The sequence below is a fragment of the Hippoglossus stenolepis genome, chromosome 23 (genome assembly GCF_022539355.2).
Source record: "Hippoglossus stenolepis isolate QCI-W04-F060 chromosome 23, HSTE1.2, whole genome shotgun sequence".
Classification (NCBI taxonomy): domain Eukaryota; kingdom Metazoa; phylum Chordata; class Actinopteri; order Pleuronectiformes; family Pleuronectidae; genus Hippoglossus; species Hippoglossus stenolepis.
In genome coordinates this window covers 17133177-17140735 of record NC_061505.1, presented here as the reverse complement: position 1 = coordinate 17140735, position 7559 = coordinate 17133177, and the positions used below count along the sequence as shown (strand labels likewise).

The window sequence follows — 7559 nt, the reverse complement described above, 5'->3', positions numbered from 1 at the left end:
AGGCAGAAAGGAAGCTTTCCTTGACCGGGATATGAGCCTTTTTAGAAAAATACATGATGACAAATAAATAGATGTTTTTGTATCAATTTGAATTCATTTAGAAATACCATCGTAAAACCTTCAGTCAAATTCAGCCAATAAAGGTCGGGTTAAAATCTGTTGGAAAGACCCCTCTGTACACCAACTCTCTCGGCTCTGTTATTCACTCACATGGCTTTTCCTACCACAGCTAAACACATTTCCCCAGTCTGAAACACAGGTAGCAGAACAATTCTCTGCTTGTCTGATTGACATCTCTCAATGGAGGTCTGCACACCACTTGAAAATCAACCTTGAAAAAAACAAGCTACATTTCCTTCCAGGGAAAGGCTCTCCCACCCATCACCTTACTATCACCATCGACAACTCTGCGGTAGCCCCGACCTGGGTGTTACACTCAGAGGCCAACTCACCCTTACCTCCAACATTGCTGCAACAACCTGATCATGTAGATGGTAAATGGTTTTATATAGCGCTTTTCTAGTCTTGATGACCACTCAAAGCTCTTTACAGTACAGTTTTACATTCACCCATTCACACACACAGTGCATCTATTAGCAGCACTTTGTTGTTCTATGAGGGGCAATTCGGGTTCAGCATCTTGCCCAAGGACACTTGCAGATTCTTCCCATGCAGATTGGGGATCAAACTGCCGACCTTCAGGTTGGAGGACGACCACTCTACCCCTCAGCCACAGCCACCCTAGATACATGCTGCACCACATCAGGAGAATACGTCCCCTTCTCACTCAGAAGGTGGCACAGGTTCTGGTCCAGGCCCTGGTCATCTCACGCCTAGACTACTGCATCTCCCTCCTGGCAGGTCTACCTGCTAGTGCCATCCGACCTCTTCAGCTCATCCAGAATGCAGCAGCTCGACTGGTCTTCAACCTAAATTCACTCACACTAGTCCGCTCCTCCGCTCCCTTCACTGGTTACTAGTGGCTGCCCGTATCCGTTTCAAGACATTAGTACTTGCGTACCGTGCTGCGAACGGATCGGGTCCAGTCTACATCCAGGACATGGTCAAACCTTACACCCCAGCCCGTTCAATCCGCTCTGCATCTGCCAATCGACTTGCTGCTCCCTCACTGCGAGGGACAGCTACCCAAAATCAACAAAATCACAATTGTTTGATGTCCTGGCTCACAAATGGTGGAACGACCTCCCGATTGACAGCAGTACAGCAGAAAGTCTACACATCTTCTGCCGCAGACTAAAGACTACACCTTGGCTGAAGACTACACCTAAAGAAGATGATGGTCTAATAATCAAAAAGTTAAAGTTGCACTTATATGTAGCGCTTACATCTAGCACTTTGTTGTTTGGCCTTTTTAAAGCTAATGTTCTTACATGATTCTTGCTGTTCTGGGTTTGTGCCCTCATGATTGAATGCACTTACCATTGCAAATACTATGTAATGAAATTGAATGTAAAAGCCCTGGGAGCCCAGGTGGTTAGTATTTATCTGGTCGTGCATGTTTTTTCCCCCCATTTTTTGTTTAAATCAAAAAAACATTATTTTCTTGTTTCAGTTATAGTTTAAAGGTTCAGTGTGTAGAATTTAGTGACATCTAGTGGTAAAGTTGCATCTTGCAGCTGAATACCACTCACTTTACCCTCCCCTTACAAACATGAAAGAGAACCTGTGGTAGCTTTCAGTTGTCATAAAAACTCAAAAGGTGTTGGTCCAGTTTGGACAACTGTAAAAAACACAACAGCCTCCATAGAGAGAGCCTGCTCCTGATGTGAATATAAAGTATTTAAATATAAAGGGCCCATTCTAGGGTAAAGAAAACAACAGTTCTTACAATTTAGAATAAATACACTAGTGGAAACATCACTAGGATTATTTTATATTCAATTTCTGCCAATAGATCCCTTTCATCAAAATCTTACACACTGGTCCTTTAAGCAAAATTATGGCTTAGGATAAAATAAAATAATCCTTTATCAGTCCCACGATGGGGAAATGTGCAACTTTACAGCAGCAAGGGCAGTACAAAATTGACATCAGTAAAGTGATAATAAGTAACATGCAATACTAATAAAAGTAAGGAAATATTTTTAAAAATATAGAAACATTTAAGTGGAATAAAACACTAATATATACAGTGAACGAATATGTACAGTGAAATGGATTACACATAAACCATTAAATTGCACTCACAGAAAGTGAATATTGCAGAGTTAAGAGAGAGAGTTTTTTAGGATGTCACACCTTGTTAAAGCCCTATGAGACAAATTGTGATTTGTGAATATGGGCTATACAAATACAATTTGATTGATTGATTGATTGAGAGAGGCACGCGCAGCACCTCAGCAGACACAGTGTGAAAACACACACCTACTAACCACAACAACTGAGAGGTGCACAGCTGAGGTAAGAGTCACAAATCTATCATCACCTCAATCAGAACAATACAAATAATCCTAATAATGATACTAATTATCATTATTTTCTTATAAAACGAGCAACTGATTCTGCAGATCTAATCTCCGATAAAATGCAAGAGATATTTTTCAACATTGTTGTGTTGTCTTTCTAGAAAACATTCTGGAAGTGCAGGCTGAGGACATACTGCAGCTGAGGAGCACCACACAGGCAGGATCTTGGACTACCTGTCCAACCACCCTCAGTATGTGAGGACCGCGGGACTGTGTGCAAGACAGTGCTCTGCTGCAGGGGCCCTGCAGCGACGGCTGTGGCAGACCTCGGTCACAACACTCCCTTCTGTCTCTGATGACTGTGCAATCGTCAGCCTCATCATAGATGAGGACGACAGGGAGTACAGAGAGCCTGGACTTTGTGGCCTCCTGCCAGCAGCCTCCAGAGGCTAAGTGGATTAAAACTGCCTGAGTTATCACTGTGACAGACAGATTTCACAACACTGCTCGGCCCAAATCTCAGGCTGGGCCTTTAATCAGGACAAAAGCAATAGGGTTCCAGCAGCTTGTGCAGCGAAGAAAACCGTTCCAACCATGAAGAAAAAATAATGCTGTGCTGATGGTGTTGAGTAGCCTATTGTTTGGACTGTACACATGTGGCAAAATACAAAATTCCAAACCATTCTAAATTGCCACATAGCTCTAAAATACAACTGACCCAGGGCTATTTAAAAATAAAAATGTATTTTTTTAAATTTCCCTGTTTCTCATCATGTTTCCATGGCTTCTCTCCCCTGGAGTGTGGTCCTTACATCTCTTCTCATTAAAGAAAGGGATCGGGAATGTGCCCGTGGCTGTAATTCATGTGTATCCATCACTGGTCTCTAGTGGGGGACTGCTGCCCTCTTGTGGCCTTTAGGGGTCATGACCGTTTGTTTAGCTTTACGTTGACCTGCATATCTAAGCAGTCGACGGGAAGCACCGTGCTCCACTCGTGTTGCTTCGGGACAGAGAACTAATGATGCACATGGATGTTGATGCTCTGCAAAACGTTAATAAACCATCCACATCAAGGTGTTCATACCCGTTGTTAAAACTGACAAAAATCTGGTTACTAGGCACCGGGCTGCGATGGCCGAGTGGTTAAGGCGTTGGACTTGAAATCCAATGGGATCTTCCCGCGCAGGTTCGAACCCTGCTCGCAGCGTTTTCGTTTTTTTTCTCCAAATATGATCTGGACGTATTTATGTACTCATGATGCTTTAAATCAAAGCAGTAAGACTGGTATATTAATGAGGAAGTTACAAATGGCGATCGATGTCACATCTTTGCTTTGTACGTGTCATAACGGTGGTTGCGGAGTGAAGAAGAAGAAAAGAAGAAGAAGAAAATGGAGGATGGAACATGACTTAAGTATAAATAAATGTATAAATAAATACAGAAATAAATAAATAAGGAAATAAATTAAACAAATACAGAAATAAATACAGAAATACAGAAATAAATGTCTTAAATTTATTACCACATTTATTTATTTATGTGTTTCTGTGTCCGTATGCTAATGAGAAAGGCGGTCCTAACCTCATGCAGTATTGGTCGCAGGAGTGTGTTGATCCAGTTCTACTACTTCTGCCTTTCAATGCTGTCTGCTGTCCAGTGGCTGTTGTGCCAGTTCACACTTAAAAGAACTAGTTCAACGTTCAGTTCATGCAGATGAAAATTAACTAGTTTCCAGAGTTCATTTTTATTGGGATGATTTAGGTCAGTGGTTCTCAACTGGTCTGGCTTCTGGACCCACCATCACCCTCAATGACAAGCCGCGACCCAAATCGAGGAACATTTTCACATTCTCAAATGTATTTAATGAAAAGATGGTGCAGTTTGAACCTGTGATAGTACAGAATATCACAGTATGCCAACACAATAAAACAAGTTTAATGATAAACCAAAACGACCAGCAGGTGGCGATGCTAGAGAGGGAAATATTTTTAAACTCAATTAGCTGCCTTTTAATTAAAAACCAAAAAGTGCCTCTTAGGGACACAAGGTAATACAACATACATAACAATTCACTAACTTCAGCCTTTTTTAACAGACTCAACGGTGCTTTCATGCACAAACATGAAATAAAAAAGTCGATTCAAACCAACTGCAGCTTCTGCTCTGATCACTGAGCAGCTGTGATCAGAGAGAAACTCTGTGTTTTCACTGTTCTTCAACAAAGTCACTGACTGCTTCACGTAAACGAGCTCTGATCTCACTGCGTGTGTCTCTGTGAGCGAGTGAGATATACACACACACACACACACACACACACACAGGCCCCGGGTGTCTGGGAGCACACACACACATTTTGAAGATTCGCTAGGTATAGATTGCATCTGTCTGGATCGCTCAGTTGACCAATCCTGCTCGAGACTGAGGTTGGGACCTCCTACCTCATTTACATATGGTCACAGAAATACAGAAATAAATACATGTTGAAATCAATAAAGGTGGAAATAAATAAGGAAATAAATGTGGTAATACATTTTAAGACATTGCCGAGCGAAGAAGAAGAAAAGAAGAAGAAGAAGAAGTGTCGGTGTAGAAACGTAAAAGCTACATCGTGTGATAAAGTCAGAGAATAGAAGAAGAACTCGCTGACATTACAAAAGGCACCGCTGGGATTTGAACCCAGGATCTCCTGTTTACTAGACAGGCGCTTTAACCAACTAAGCCACGGCACCATGTGGCACATGACAGAAAATTTTGGGATTATATTTATTAGAAGGCAGGCTTCTATAGACTGGTGATCACGATAATAATTGTATTTGTGTACAGGTAGTGAGTTGCCGAGCTCAATCTCGTCAGGCAGGGAGTCCCGGAGCCTTGGGTCCCTGTCCGGAACTGTTTCAATGTTACTGAACCGGAAGTACATTGAAGAATATAGAAGTACATTGAAGTATTAAAAGAATGAAACGTTTTTGCTAGCAGGAACAGCCAACAGAAAAAAACGTACGATATGATACAGCCATCTTCAGTGTGGCCAGAGAACGAATTGGCACAGAGGAGAGGAAAGACACCAGTTGGCCATGTGGAAAACAGGAGGGAGAGAGAGAGATCTTTCAGCTGAGAAGGGAAATCAAGACTCTCAAAAAACAGTGATGAGGAAAAGAAAGATCATCAGTGATCTGACCAGTGAACAGGGTCATAGACCCCTTGAGCGGTATCGGCCGATACTACTTCAAGCGATCGCCCCCAAAATCCTGGGCAGATGCCACGCAGTCTGCTTGTGTTGGTACCCTCATCGTGTCAGTCTATGAGCCGAGCTATGACACAATCAAGCAACATAACACTCTTTAACTATTGTAAAATATCATAACATTTAATGCAAAGACTCTTGCATCGTAGAGAAATGCTACATACTCTCTGTCTGTGGTTTTCTCTAAGTGAAACAGCTAAATAAAGCATTATTATATGATGCTTTGAAAACAGTAAAAAAATTTATGCGGAATCAACTGCTGTACTTGCATACTCTGTGTCTCGGTGGGAAATTATTTAAAACCACATTCAAATACACAGTTCAATTCCTGCAGACCTTGAACACATACATTTATGAATTATAGCGGTTACTCTGCAATAATGTCATGTTTTTATGTTTCTTGTGATTTATATGCGGAAAGGACATCACTGAAGGACATGTGGTGGATTTGCAGAATGCAAAGAGTGAGTCTCTCTCACATCGAAACCAGTTCAGTCTGTTGATGGGGAGCTAATTTTGTCACACCTGATGCTTTGTGTCACAGAGGTGTGGATATCTGTGTTCAAAGTGTTCGTGGTATTTTAACGCATAGGCCCCATCCTATGAAGAAGACTATAAATACAGTAGGAAGTTTCAGATAGCAGTGCCATTTCATGAAATGTATTATACATAGAGTTGCATAATTGCAACACGCCCATTCCTACACAATCCACACTGATGCCTGCAAGAACAAATCAATATTGTAAGAATTAAATGATTTTATCTGTGCTGTAAAACAAATGCACATCTGCGTCTGAGAGTGGCTGTCTGTCCCTCACACATGCAGACTGAAGGTATTATATTTATGAGGACCTTCAGTGATTACGATAGAAGTTGTCAAAATATAATAATTTTAGAACATGTGTCAAAATAGAACACACACACAAACACACGCGCACACACGCGCACACACACACACACACACACACACACACACACACAATGACTTATTCTCTCCAGTGTGTAACTTTCAATCTCCATGAGTTACTTCCTGTTACGAATCATCCTAAACACCAGGCCACAGCTTCCTGCATTCCAACCACATACGGTCTCTATTAATGGAACACTCTCTGTTTGGAATGACCACTACGTTCATTTTCTATTAATAGTCTAGTCTACAGAGTCTACACCGGCATGACACAGAGTCATGACCAGCACCATACATATGTAGCGGAAATATTTTGATCAAGGCTACTGAATTCTGGTCATTCCAAACATAGCGCTGTCATATAAGCATGATTAGACAGAACTGGTCCAAATCCTGTCCACAGCCTCTCACCGAAGCAGATTGACGCCAACACTCCTCTTTACATGTGATGTAAAAAAAAGGACAGCCTTACGTAGAAATAATGTGACTCAGATTCACACGAAGCTATGAATCTGTTAAACATACATTCAAATCGCTTCACTACTCTCAGTCCAGTCTTGTTGTGACTTAATTGTGCAATGTACAGCTACATAACATGTAGTAATACAGAAAGTAAAGGATCAACACAGATATAGAGCACTTTTTTTTTTTTGGGGGACTTTATTTTTGTTTAGTTTTCAACAAAACAACATGCATTTTCAGACAGTTACTTTCTTTGTCCATTTTTCAACTGTATATAGTATTGGTATACATGATATCCAGGTACAGTGTGCAACGCATAGAAAGAACAACAAACATCAGATAGTGCTCACTCCAAGAGAAAAAGAGGGGGAATAAGAATACGAATAAATGATTGATTACATACATAATTAATTAAATTAAAAGAAGAAAGAAAAAATAAAAAAGAAGTAAAATGAAAAAAAAACAAGGGATGAAGAAATAGTAATTGTCCACTCCTGAATGTAGTATCATAGGTGCTATA

At 40.9% G+C, this 7559-nt stretch overlaps 2 non-coding genes across 2 annotated transcripts; one reads left to right on the top strand and one right to left on the bottom strand.

The window, feature by feature from the left end:
• Positions 1-3551: 3551 nt before the first annotated feature.
• trnas-uga lies at positions 3552-3633 on the top strand. The gene has a single exon. It is a non-coding gene; the product is annotated as a tRNA-Ser (tRNA).
• Positions 3634-5081: 1448 nt separating this feature from the next.
• On the bottom strand, positions 5082-5155 carry trnat-agu. The gene has a single exon. It is a non-coding gene; the product is annotated as a tRNA-Thr (tRNA).
• Positions 5156-7559: the final 2404 nt, after the last annotated feature.